The sequence below is a fragment of the Onychostruthus taczanowskii genome, unplaced genomic scaffold (assembly GCF_017590055.1).
Source record: "Onychostruthus taczanowskii isolate IOZ18803 unplaced genomic scaffold, ASM1759005v1 scaffold101, whole genome shotgun sequence".
Classification (NCBI taxonomy): Eukaryota; Metazoa; Chordata; class Aves; order Passeriformes; family Passeridae; genus Onychostruthus; species Onychostruthus taczanowskii.
In genome coordinates, this window is record NW_024496638.1 from 2,633,651 (window position 1) to 2,647,716 (window position 14,066).

The window sequence follows — 14,066 nt, forward strand, 5'->3', positions numbered from 1 at the left end:
TAGAGTTCTTTCTCATTCCTTCTGATGGAGCTGATTGAGCTGGTGATAAGATTATCACATAGAGCTGGAGCTGCCTTTTCTAGTTCTGAATCATACTACTAGGCTTTACAGCAACAATTATAGCCTCTTTCCCTCTTACTGGAAAAAGTATGTGATTTAAACATATTGAATTTACCCCATTTCGAAGAAATTGACATCAGACTGAAGTTTCTACCATAGTAAGTCTCTCCATATCTGTTGCCAAAACTTCAGCGTTTGCTTGCACATTTCTCTTAAGCTGGAAATGAATCCTGGGCATGCAGCATCACCTAAAAATGTTACTGAGGTGTGGGAGGAATTTCAAAATCTGAAAATGAACAAACCATAGAAAATGTCTTGAAGCCAAAATACGATGGTAGAATGACATAGTGACTGCATCATGGTTTTTTTTTCCTAGTTGGAGCTGCCAGCATTCACTCTTCCAGAGATTTGATTCTGTTAAATAGACCAAAACCATAAAGCTTCAGTAATGTTTTATAAAGAATGCAGATATTTCTTAAGAATTAATTATTCACTTTTTACCTTGAAATAAATCAGATTTTGATACAAAGTACAAGTATAGAAAAATTCTTTCTGCCCTAGCTTTCAATAGTCTCAAGAAAACTTTTTCTAAATGGTCTACTTTTAGTTCTCCTCTCAGCAGGATTGAAATGAGAGTAAAATTGCAAACTTGACAATTACAGGATGTTTGCTCCAGCCAGCAGTTAGACCCACATCTGCTCACCTCCCTCAACTAGAAGAGAGAAAGAAATTGGAAGAGCAAAGCAAAGAAAAGCTTGTGGGTCTGTTGACCCTTTAATAAGTGAAAAAGGAGCAAAAACCTCAACCCGTCCAGAGTGACACGAAGGAAATCCCTGACCACAGGCTGATGACCAGGTAGTCCCTGGGTGATGGCTGCCTCGGAAATATTGCTGCCTGCTCTTATTACCTAGCAATAAACAAACTGTGCCACCAACACTGCTTTGGTGTCACTAATCTGAGCCCCAGCACCATACAGGCTCCTAGAAAGCAAATTAACTACACCCAAGCTACATCCACTACAATGTTTAAGTCATCACAAGGACTGAGTGTGATTTCTTAAATTCTGGCAGTTTTTTCCCTGTATTTTCAGTGCAATTGTCTAATAACAGCAAACTACAAAACATTCATAAAACTACATTACCTTCCTGTAGTGTTTTCCTGTATTTTCAGTGCAACTGTCTAACAACAGTGAACCACCAAACCATCTGTGCTTATTTATACAATTTTTCCCCTTCTAAATCACTACCTACAACTATCTGTTGACAAAATCACTGCACTTGGAAATTGCATATCTAGTATAAGTACTGCTCACCTAAGGGCTTCCCATTGCAGCCGCTCCTCGATGAGCAGGGAGGTGACAATCTCAGCAGCCATTTGTGACAGCAGGATGGTTAGGCCAGGCTTATGTCCCATTGCAGCCATTCCTTGATGAGCAGTGGTTTGGCCAGGCTTGAGCTCCATTGCAACCACTCTTGATGAGCAGGGAGGTACAATCTCGCAACCACTCTTGATGAGCAGGGAGGTACAATCTCGCAACCACCTTGATGAGCAGGGAGGTGACAATCTCAGCAGCCATTCATGGCCCCATGAAGGTTAGGCCAGGCTTGTCCACCAGCTCTTGGTGAAGGCCACTCAGGGTGTTCACTTTGAGGTGTCAACCCTGACTCAGTCCAGCTCTTCAGCAGGGTTCATGCCAGAACCACATTATGTGTTCAGAAGTATTTCACTTGCAGGTAGAATTTCATTCAAATCATTTCAAAAGCTTTTATTTGCCTCAGCATAACCAGGGCTTTACCACAAGTTCCTGTAAAATCCTTCCTAGCCTAAGTCACAGAGCCAGGGAGTCAGGATCTGGTGGGGTTGGAAGGGACCTCAGCCATCACCTAGTCCTGCTGCCATGGACAGAGACACCTCCTGACAGACCTGGCTGGTCCAGGCTTTGTCCAGCATGGCCCTGAACTCCCCCAGGGATGGGGCATCCACAGTCCCTGGGCAAGCTGCTGCCATGGCTCACCACTCTCAGAATTTCTTGAGGTAAAGAATTTCTCAAGGTAAAGAATTTCTTCCCAATATCTAACCTAGATTTCCCCTTTAATTTCCACCCCTCACTGCTTCCCCAGTCCCTACAGCTTGTGACAGAGGATCCCTCCCAGTGCTCCCTGCAGAATCCCTTCAGACTCTGGAGGGTTGCTACGAGGTCTCCACGCATTTCTCACTTTAACCTTAATTTCCCTGTATCATTCATTAGCATTCACAGTGTGGTAAGTGTTGTCTACATGCTTCACTTTCCCACTCAAAAGCAGCCTGCCTGTTCAAGCGGCAGAGCTTCAGACAGCAGCATAAATTGCCTGTAAAAAATGTATTTGCAAAGAAAAGTCTAGACATTTCATGGCGTTGTGTTCTGTGAACAAACTAGGAAACACGTGGATGAAAAATCACTAGTCTGTCACCATGGAACATTGGTACTGTATCAGCAGAAACTGACATTAAATCTATTGATTTTAAGACTATTTTTCTGATTCTATTTCCTAAATACTACTTTGGGGTTAATGCAAAAATGCTGTAGGGTGGGAAAAGGAAAAGGAAAAAAAAGAGGAAAAAAAAAAGTAAAAAAACCTCTTTCAGCCAGCCAGAGACTGCACAGTATCAAAGCACAGGACAAAGTGTCTAAACCTTGAATAACTGATGGGCAGGCAATGACCACCCGAGCTGGAAGAGAGCAAGGATGGACCAGGACACTGCTCACCTGCAGCTGGAGGGAGGGAAGAACCAAAGCCTTTCCTTGGTTTTAAGAAAGTTTCAATACTCAGCACTGGATGTCTGTGCTCTTGGGGTGACTTTTACTCCACATGCTGCTGTTGGCATAATTCAGTGGTAAATCCTTTTTCACTCTTTTGTATGAATAAACAACCATCCTACAAGAACAAAACTGAGCATTTTTTGGTTGTTTTCCTCTTTTTTCTTTCCAAGTAATCATATTTCTAAATGTCAGGAGAACTTCTTGCTTCAACCAGAATCTCAGAATTTAGTCATATCCAGACCTCAATTAAGCTGGTACTTCACATATTGGCTATGGGAGAAATGGATACTTAGCAATAGTTACAGGGCTGTGCAGGGCACCTTTTTAATGGGAAAAAAAAAATACTGTTTTGTTCCTAAAAGTGAGGCAGTAGTCTTTCAAAATCTCTTCCTGAACTGACACTTAGAAATCCAAGGTGAGAGTCTCTATACCTGGATTTCATCACACCCCTCTCAATTTTTGATTTTCTTGGCTCTTTCCTTTTCTTCCTTCTGTCTCAGATTTTCTGTCTGCTGGTATTGCCACTTTTTTTTGGACTCAGACCCTCATTGCAGGAAATAAGAATACAAGTGCAACTCAAAGCATTAATTCAGAGTCTGACAGAATATTGGCCTCCAGCTAGCCCTGATGGATTAACATTCAAACTAATATTTAAATAGGTACAGAAAAAAAAAGAATAAAACCACGGCCTACAATATCAACTCGTGTTGGAGACCAATAAAACTTATTTAAGTCCAACAAAAGTTATGACCATCTGCAAACCATAGAAATGTTAGAGAAAATAGAACTCGTCTTAGATCACTATATATTATATACTAATTATATACTTATATATATTGATTTTTTTATCAATATGTATTACATATATAACTACTTTTTCATCAACTGCTGATCAACAGCAAAACAAGCCCAAACTAATGAGGGATGGGAGAGAGTGAAAGCTCAGGTGCAAGGAGGAGGTGGGGTAGAGAGGTAGCAGGAGCACACAGGTTCTGTGTAACACATTCTTTGGAAAATTAAACCATTCAGGCTCCTTAGTGGGATGATTCCACCAAACCAGCCCCCAGTCACACCCACGTGGGCTCTGGCAGCAAAGCCACCACAGTGAGCTGCTGGTTCATCTCCTCAGCTGACGCAGCTGCTGAAGGAGTGAATGTATTTTGGTTAAAAATGACCTCGCCAAAGCAATCACTTTGAAGATCTCTTTGAACCAATTCATTTAATCAATGATCTTTTTTCCCCGAATGGTTTTCTAAACCACTGTCACAAGCTGAGGGGAAGTAGAAGATTATTGGGTGTAAGCAAGTACAAGTAGCAAATAGATGGAGTACATAAAACAAAAAAAAACCCCAAATTTCAGTCAAACCCCTTGCACTGTGGCACTACATTCAGAACACAAACTTCTTGGAGGCTCTTTTCTTCAAAGAAAAACAATTACAGTAAACAACAAAAAAAAGTAATATTTTTTAAATAGCTAAGCAGTAAACATTGCTATGCCCTATAAATATTAATGTCCAACAAGTATTAATTTTCATACAAAATAAAGTCAAGCATCATAAAGAGGATCCATAAAAAACCCCTCAAAAATCTCCTCACTGTACATTCTTTTGCTAAAAAGGAAATGGTTTTTAAAGACATAGTTTATGTTTTCCTTTTAATATAGATATTTTCTATTAGAAAAAATAGAGACCATTTTCATGATTCTGAATAAAATTTAAGCAGGCTCTTGTATGTTTTCCTCCATTGTTTTCCGAAAGCTCATTATATATTTGTAAGTGCAGCATGGCATGTGTAGGAGAGGGAGAAACTCAAGAGTTCTATCCCATGATACTTTACCAGACACCCTTTTTGTATATCTTAAAAACTAATTAAAATACCTTGTCCACTGGGAAAAGGACTAATTGGACTTATCTGCCCTCCCTGTGCCATGTCACAAAGTGAAAAATCCTCACTAATGGTTCCTGAAACTCCAGTCTGAGATAGGCGGCATTAGATGGCTCACAGAAAGCAAGCATCTCTGTAGATTAATTACTTTTCTTTTGTTCAGATTTGCTGATTTATTTTGAACTGGTCATGGGGTAGTTAATAAATGTCATTCGCTTCATTAAAAAACAAAGTTCTAATCTGCTGTAAATAGTAATCAAATTATATGTGAGAGAGCAAAAAAGGTGCCCTCTTCTTAGTATTAAAAACCACCCCTGGAAGATTAAGATTTAAAACTAATTTTAAAAGGAATTATGCCAAGATTCACTTCCCTGATAAATGGAAAAACTTTCATTCATAGTGGAAAATAACAATAATAAAAAAAGCTCCCAACCTTGATTTTGATGTGCCAGGGGACAGCAGCAAACAGCAGAGATGGGCAGCAGAAATGGGCTCTCACCACTGCCAGTCCCAGGACTGAGACAGGAATAGGCAGAAGAATTATTCCTCTGGAAATAAATAATAATAAAGATTAATATATATAAGAATGAATTAATAATTGTTAATACAAAATATAATATATAACAATATATTATAGAAAATATGCAATAACAGAAAATAGATTATATATATATATAATATACAATATATTATAATAATAGTTCCTAATTAATATGTAAAACAATAAATAGATATTCCTCTGGGAACCACACCCAGGCTCAGGCATGGAGCTACACAGGAAGCCATGTGTACAAACGTGTTTTACTTCAACCAAAAGCCAAGGTAAACCACTTCAACTAAACGACTGACAAAACATTTCCAACTCTTATGACCCATATAAAAGACTTCCCAAAGCAAGGGACACTTCTCAGTTGCATTGACATGAGTGAAGAGTAAATTCTTTGAAAAAGATCTTGTTGTTTCCCTAAGCAGCCTGTGACTAGACAGAACAGTGGAATTTTCCCCTCATTTGAAGTGCAATAATGGCTGGAGACACTTTCCTTCAGCCTCAGTCTGGTGCAATTTCCCACCCTGCTTTAGCTTCTCTGTTAGCATTGAAAAATACACTTTTGATTATGACGTTCCTTTTTGGTGAGATTTTTTTATATACATAATTGTTCAAATTTTTAAGTACAGAACAATATTAGTAATAGGTATTATGAAATATGAATAAACTTGTTCTTACCTCTTTGTTGAAGCTTGCCCTCCTACCTTAAATGCTTGTTTTCAGACTCTAAACATAAAGAGAGCACTTTAACATGACAATAAAAAAAATAAACAAAATAAACAATAATAAAAAGTGTTACTACTATTTGATGAAAAAATTACCATAATGTAAAAAGAAAAAAAAACAGGACCAAGATGATATTCTTAGAGTGGATTTCTATATTTCTGACTTCATTTTATGAACTGGAAAATAAAAATTTAATCAATATGCTTTAGACCAATAAAATGGTATTAAAATACTCAGCTATGTAGTACAAGAAATAAAATAGTCCAATAGAAAAACAATGTACTTGCAGCACAACTTTAATAGCCTTAAGAAAGGAATCTTAATACTGACATTTTATTAGTTCTGCTTAACATCTCAGGATTTACAGGTAGCCAGCTTACACAGAATCATTACCAAGTCTAGATATTAAATTAGAAAGAAACAAAAACGTGGCAACAAGTGAGCATGAACCTCACGTGAGCACAAGGTTAGCAGCACGTGTGTGCTGTCTTTGGGAGGAGTCTCCTTCGTCATCTAGCCTCCAATATAAATCTCAATTAATGCAAATATGGCACACAGCTTTCCCCCTCTTTTTCTAACCTCAGTGGTAACTCATTTAGTTGAATTCTGCTCTTTTGTAAATGCTGCCTCTGAGCTGAAAATTTAACTGGTTCTTTAGGTTCTCTTCTGTGATTACTTTTTTTTCCAATTATTCTAAGCATTATGAAGCATAACTTACAAAGTGTGCATTTCAGCAAGACCAAATAGAAAAGCCTATTAGCATTCCTACTTCCACCAGCTTTCACTCTCTCGACTATGTGTTTGTACAAAAACATTAATTAAATGCTCTTTTAACATACTATTATAATCTATTTTTTTAAGATACATATCTATATTTTAAAATAAATACATAAAATGAGCTATTGAGAAGCATGTTCCCTGCTGCTGTAACTCCTCACCTCCTCTACGACACTAATCTCAAACTGAATCAAATATGACAGACACCTCCATTTCTCAGGTCTTTATGCCCCCAAGAAGGCTTTTAACAGTGTACAAAGGCAAGAAAGGAAACACATTTTGATAGGACTTCCATGCTTTTAGTCCTTAATGAAGAAAACAAGATTACATACCTAGAAAACAGAATATCTCCCTAGAACTGCCTTCCTATTTTTTTGACTTCATGGATTTACTGGCTGGACAGTGAAGTCAAAATTTATTTATCTTTCAGTTTTGAATGGATAGCCTGGGAAGGGGTGATGCCTTAAGCTGGGGTGGGAACTGAAGGTGTTATAAGAATACTCTTAAGAGTATGACTCACAACATAAAGGAAATGGGGGTGAGCAAAGAACATGATGCAAACCCAGGTTCTATAAAAATGCAACTGCTCTCATCTCTTGGTAGCTTCAACAAGAGCTGAGGGGGCCCAGGCCCTAGAAGAGCACCTCAGCTGTCTTTAGGACCTAGAGAATCAAGTAGCACTATAAAAAAGGTAAAACAGAGTAAGAAAAAGCAAGAAAATCCTTCTCCACAAAAGCAGTTTGTTTAAAAAAACACACCCAAACAAACACTACAAGACAGATCTACCAAAACTATTTAACATTAAGTATATACTGCAAATTGCTGCTATTTGTCAGCCTCTGGACATTGTAACACATAGTGGCCAAAAAAAGCCTTTGGGTATTCATGGATAGCCTTGAAAGGTCTCAGAAAACCTTCAGGATCTTTTTCAAAGTACAGGGATTTTTCTTGATGTAAATTCACTTGACTCAATTCCCTGTTGACTGATACTTATATATCATTCACTGAAAAATCAGATAAGTCAAATCCTCCACTCCTACTGCTGTCTGTGTCCAATAGGCCACAGGACCCTCAGACTTGAGCTTCTTTTCTAGTTTTTGAGACTTAGAGGGCCTGCCATGCTTTACAGAGTTCCTCCTTCCTCTGGAGAAATTATCATTTAAGAGCAATCAAGTCTCACATTTGACCCATGAAACCACTATCCCAGTATCATAATTCTAAAGATATGAAAGTACAACCTCATGATAGACAGGTAGAGCAGTCATTGCTAGCAGATGTGCTTACCAAAATCCTCTCAATTGTCTGTGTTCACTTCCTAGACGTATATGAGACCAACTCCTTTGTCCTCTCTCATGGAACTTTATTGATGAAAACAAAATGTAACTGCCAGGATTATCACGTCCCAGATTTCAATTAAGCCTTCCATTTTTTTTTTTCCCGCAGGGAAAGCAGAAGAGTGTGTTCATTTGTGACATGTCTCAGTTTTTGCTCACGTACCACACTCTGCTGGTTCATCTCTAAATAAACACAGTGAGGATCGAGCAGCACCTTCAGTCTAGCTGTAGGTGTAATTGCAATTGGAGATGGCAGCATTGATATTCAGGGGATAATTCTGGAGAAAAATGGATACCTTAGAAGCTGTTTTTATGGAGACATATTAGTTGCTTCAGATGTCCCAGAACAGCTGAAATACCTGCAAGGAGCTCACGTCCACCAGGGTGTGTGAAGGTATCAGTAACACGCAGGTCAGCAGGACAGGTGTCAGCTTCCTGACGTTGTGCATCTTGTGGCAGCAGGAGAGGTGACCCCAGCTGCACACTGGTGGAATCAGGCATCTCATGGCTCCTGCTTTCTTATGTTCCAGCTGCCAGGGTTCCATTTCAGGTGAAAGTTTTTAACTTGGTTTCATTATATATATAAACGTTTATACAGAACTTCTAGACATACATGCACACATACACAGAAAGACTTAAAAGCAAAATAAACCCAAAAACCCCTACACTCCAGCCAAAGCCATCTTTCTCTTGGGTGTATACCAAGAAATCTCTGCCAAAAAAATATATATAGATATTCAATGCTAGAGTTAATATAACCAAAGGCAAAATTCCAAGAGCTGCATGCTAACACAGTAGTACAGCAGGTTAAAAAAGAGAGATTACTATATTTGAAATTATTTTACATACTATTCACAGTAAATGCAAGACACTGACCACACTGCAAAGCCATGTAACATTTATATGACATGAGACAGATAACCTGGGGAATGAAATGACCCACTGCTGCATTCCCTGTTTTGTGGGGAAGCCATCACTTTGTAGGTGAGCCTTCCCAAGAAATACTGCTGCCATCTAGAAAAGAGCAAGTGGAAGACAGAGATGCTGAAAGTCTGCAAATCCCAAGTACCACATCTGCCATGCCAAGACACTTCTTTCAGCAACATTTTATCACAATTTTATTTCATTGTTCTATGGAAAACAGTAGGGACTATGACTTTTCTAGCAGCAAGACTGGTGTCCTGAGTCGGAAAAGGGGTGGGCTAGAAACAAAGACCTACCTGACCAAGATCACACAAAAGCTGATGAGCAACTGCAAGTAGGAGCTCAAGGACGAGCTGGATTTGTGCCCATCAGTGCTGAAAACCACAAAAATTGAAACAATGGATTTCATATCGGGTCAACTTTCTCATTTATTTTTAAATTTAAAAACTTCAGTAGTTCAACAGTTTGGTAATTAAAGGAGTGTTTGGATTACTCCTCCACAGACAGCTCTTCCCTGGTGGAGTAACTTTAATGACACTAAAGTCAAGTATTGCACATTTATTTGGGTTTTAAGGAGAGAAAAGCATGGGTGAGAAGCAACCCCTACTAGTACTTAAGTTCCTGCATCACAGTGTGTGACATGTGCTCACATTCTCCTAAAACCAAAAGGAGTCAGGAGTTTTCCCTCAGTTTATCTGTTTGTAAATGATTGCAGTACATAGGGAATTGTTCTGGAAATTAATTTCAAAAAATTTAAACCCAAAGCATGTAAAGAGTTTCAATAATATCAACTAGGACTGCTCAGCTTTCATTATAAAGCTGCTATTTCTCAGTGGCTTCAAAGTGGAGTTTGGCTTTCCTGGTTTCCCTTTTACACACTGCTATTTATGAATCTGATGTGGTAGTTGGTTTGACAGATGATGGGACTGCTTGCAACTTACTCATGTTTGGATCCCTCTGTGAAAACTTCTATCCTTTTTTTAAGCACTAACCTCATCTTTTTTATTTTTTTTTAACAGAAAGCAGAACTATTCTAGCTTTATTTCCTTTAATTAATCTTCTTTAAACATATGGCAGCGACGGAATTATCGCGAATGACCTCCAAACTCTCTGCATATATTAAGGCCTGGAGCTAATCTGGTTGCCTGTTAAATTTAGATTTTGTTTGCTATTAAAAGCACGGCTATTGTGGAATTGCTGTGAATTACTACGAGCGCGGTGCGCGTACGCATGTGAGCGGCGGGGCCAGGGACAGCATTGCGTATTTCTCATCCCAAGGGGAGCACAGGCAGCGAGGGAGATGCAGCACGGCATGTTCTTGTCAGAGATCACACACAAACTGCCTCAAACACAGCTTCTGGTCCTCCCACAATGGGATATTTTTGCCACCCTTAATGACGCCAGGCAGGTGTTTACAGTTCTGATCTGTGTCCGTCTCGAGTTGGAATGAGGCACAGACACAAAATAGCAGCGCTTGACGCACTAGACCGTGACATACTGTACGCACTGCAATTAAAATAAACTCTACTCCTGGTCCTCGTTTCTTCCTGTGAGCAAACAAGAAAAGCTAGGAGGATTCATTCTGGTTTGTGGAAGGCTGCGCACTATTCTGAGAAGTGTAAAAAAATAATTTGCAGAATGAACTAAAATTCTCTAAGCCACCTTTTTAGCCTTGGCTCACTCTTTGCCAGGTGATTTCAGAGAAGGAGGAAGGAAGGGAGCTTTCCATCTGTTGAGGTGTTAGGATTCTAAACATGTTCCTGAGTTAATTTTGACTCTTTAAAGTGTGAGATAAGTTAATATACTCTAAACCAATATATCATGTCAATCAGCAGTGCTTTTCTCAACACGAGCCCACTCACTTCCGCCGCCTGCTTACAGGCTCTAGAGGCTTCTAGCTCTGCAACTATGCCTCCCTTAAGAAATGAAATGTTCAAGTGGAATCAACAAATCATAGATGTCTCTAATAAAATAAACATGAATAGTGTGAATGGGAGTAGAGACCTTGACACTGTTTATTCCCTTTGTGTTGATGGAGCATTTTTCCTAAATACTTGCAAACATTGAGAAATATCAAGTAACACCTTATTTAGAAAAAAAAAAAAAAAGTGGAAAGGAAAAAATAGTGTAAAGAAACATTAACTATTGATAAAATAGTTACATCCCAATACTAAAATTATATTTACTTAAATAGATAAGTCCCAAAATATCTTTTTTCTCCATCTCTTTCCAGTCTTTCTGAACCAGGCATAGAAGTCTCTGAAGTATATTAACTTTGCCAGATACTATAAACCCAAAATATCTGAAATATTGTATCATCTTCTGGTCAGAATACATGAAAAAATTTACTAAGTCTGGGCCTGCCTTAGTGCAATGTACTTTCCTCATGCATTGAAGATGGCAGCACGCATGCAATAGTTGCCTTTGTGTTATGCTTTAAGAATCCAGAAACTCACAGGAAGCTGGAAGTTGTGTCTGGACCATCAGGTTTAGGAGGTAATTCAGAAAACATGTCCATAAATTTGCCTAATCCCAGTATATATTTCTTCTCTACAACACCCTGTGGTAATGGGTTCTACAAGTATAAATCATGCAAAAATCGATCTTTCATTAACTATAAATTTATTTACAAGATTAAAATTTTGTCCAGTGTATCAGTTTGTATATTTGTATATCTTTCTATTTTCTCACTTACCTCTTTTCCAAGCTGCAAAAAAGTAATCCAATTCACATCACAATCCATATGAAAGATATTCCATGCTTTTGATCTCTCAAGGACTTTCTAGCTCCATTAGGTTCTTTAAAAAAATTAATCAAGAAAAATTGCAAAAAGTATTCAAAATTTAAATTTATGAAATTACGCAACCTTACAAATAGATTTATCCAGCATCACAAATTAATTTCCTGATATGCTTTAAATTCCTCTGCTAATAATAAATAATATTATATTTGTTTTTTTAGTAATGGTGAATATTTTACCAGTGGTGAATATTGGGCTAATTTTTCAGAGAAACATTCATAATTATTCCCAGCAGGCATTACCCCAGAGTCTCTAGTGTGGCACCAGGAAGGGAGCATTAGTAACCACAGCATCACACCAGAGAACATCTCCTTCATTAACTGAAGTGTCAGCTTAAGTGTTCGAATAGCTGAAGAAAAACAATGCTCTCTACTAAATGTTGGTCTCTCATTTGCCCCCTCACTGTGTCTTAACAAAAAACATAAAACAGCAAAAGCAAAACCAGCCTTGCCCCCATCACCTCCCCAGCCCAGCCCACTGCCCCCCTGAAAAACCAAGCAGCCCTAATACTGATTTCAGTGCGAGCCTCTGATGCAGCAACATCTTGGGGACATTCTAACTTCCAGGATGAGTCACATCCCTGTGACTCAGAATCAATAGTAATTTTAATGTGAAAAAGAAAAAAAAATTAAGATGGCTCAGGATCCTTCCTCAGTTAGCATCCTGTTTCAATAGACACTGTCTCATGGTTTTACCAGCAGGATGAACGGAAGCTCAGCTGCCTTGATAAAATGATCATGGGAGAGAACTTTCGCTGTGCAATTCATGGCTTCTTGAAACTGTGGAAATTCATCCTAACAGAATACACCCAAAGATCAACAGACTCCACACTGCCACCAAGGAAATAGTGCAGATTCCTTCTTATTGTGATTAAAATGAAACAGCACCCTAAAATACCTGGAAATAATCATACAAGTGGAAATTGCACCTGGAAATAATCATACAAGTTTGCCCTATTCCTTTTTGTTCCTTTCCACTAAACATGTACCTCCTAAAAGTCAGCTTGTCATCTGTCCAATGTAATGTGCAGATGAGGAAAAAGTTGTGTCCAGGTACCCACCCTAACACTGATTTTCCCACTGTTGTGGATCCTATGCAAAGAATATTTTTGTATTTTCTCCAGTGTATTTAGAATGACACCCAAAGATAGAGAGCAAATCACGCAAGTTTATATTGCTGTTTTTTATCTTGTAGCAAGCAGAATATTACCTCAGGTTTTTCATGGTCACCATCTTCTGCTTGCAGAAACACAACCTAAGGAATCTCACACTCCCCAGAGACCAGGCTGGATTCCTGTTGGGAAGAAACCAGTATGAAGTTGACAGTGGTGACTAGCTAACCCCAGTAATGATCAATCTGAAACTGAAGGGTCAAAGGGAAATGCATGTTGTGGGAACTCAGAAGGAAACAAATCCTAACCAATACTGTTTCCAGGGAGATCTGGAAAACTGGGGTCTTTTTAGAATCAAGGCATTTTATTTGGAATTGATTTGTTTAACACTTTAGCATTTTATTTTGCTTATATTTATTAAAAATAGACAGATACATACATTAACATATTAACAGAAAATACTATATCTTTGTTTTGATAAAGAGAACTAAGCATAGGCATGAGATCTGAATACCGGATTATTATCATTACTATAATTATTATATTCTGTATAATAATAATAATGATAACAATGATGATGACAAAGAAGATGATGATAATAATAATAATGGCAAGAGGGGGAAAGAAACAAAATCCCTTCCATCCACAGACTACTGCACCAGACACACCAAGTGTCTTTAAAGATATCAAGGAGAACATGAACTCCTGATTTGAAAAAGAATTAGATAAAGAACTCTTTAGTTTGGTAAAGAGAACTAAGCATAGGCATGTGACCTAAATACAGGATTATTACCATTACTATAATTATTATATTTTGTTTAAAAAAAAATAATAATAGTAATGGTGGCAAGAGGGGGAAGGAAACAAAATCCCTTCAATACACAGACACACCAAGCATCTTTCAAGATCTCAAGGAGGACATGAGCCTGCTCAGCTGACAATTTCTTCGCCTGGAGAGTTTCCAGGTGTCCAAAAGCTGCTGCATTTTGTCTGTGCTTTTTGTGTGGCTGCATTTTTATGCTAAACCACATCACCTACAACTCCCACCCATAGCTCACCAGCAATTTTTGCCCTTTTGTACAAGAGTTTCTCAATTTGCCTCA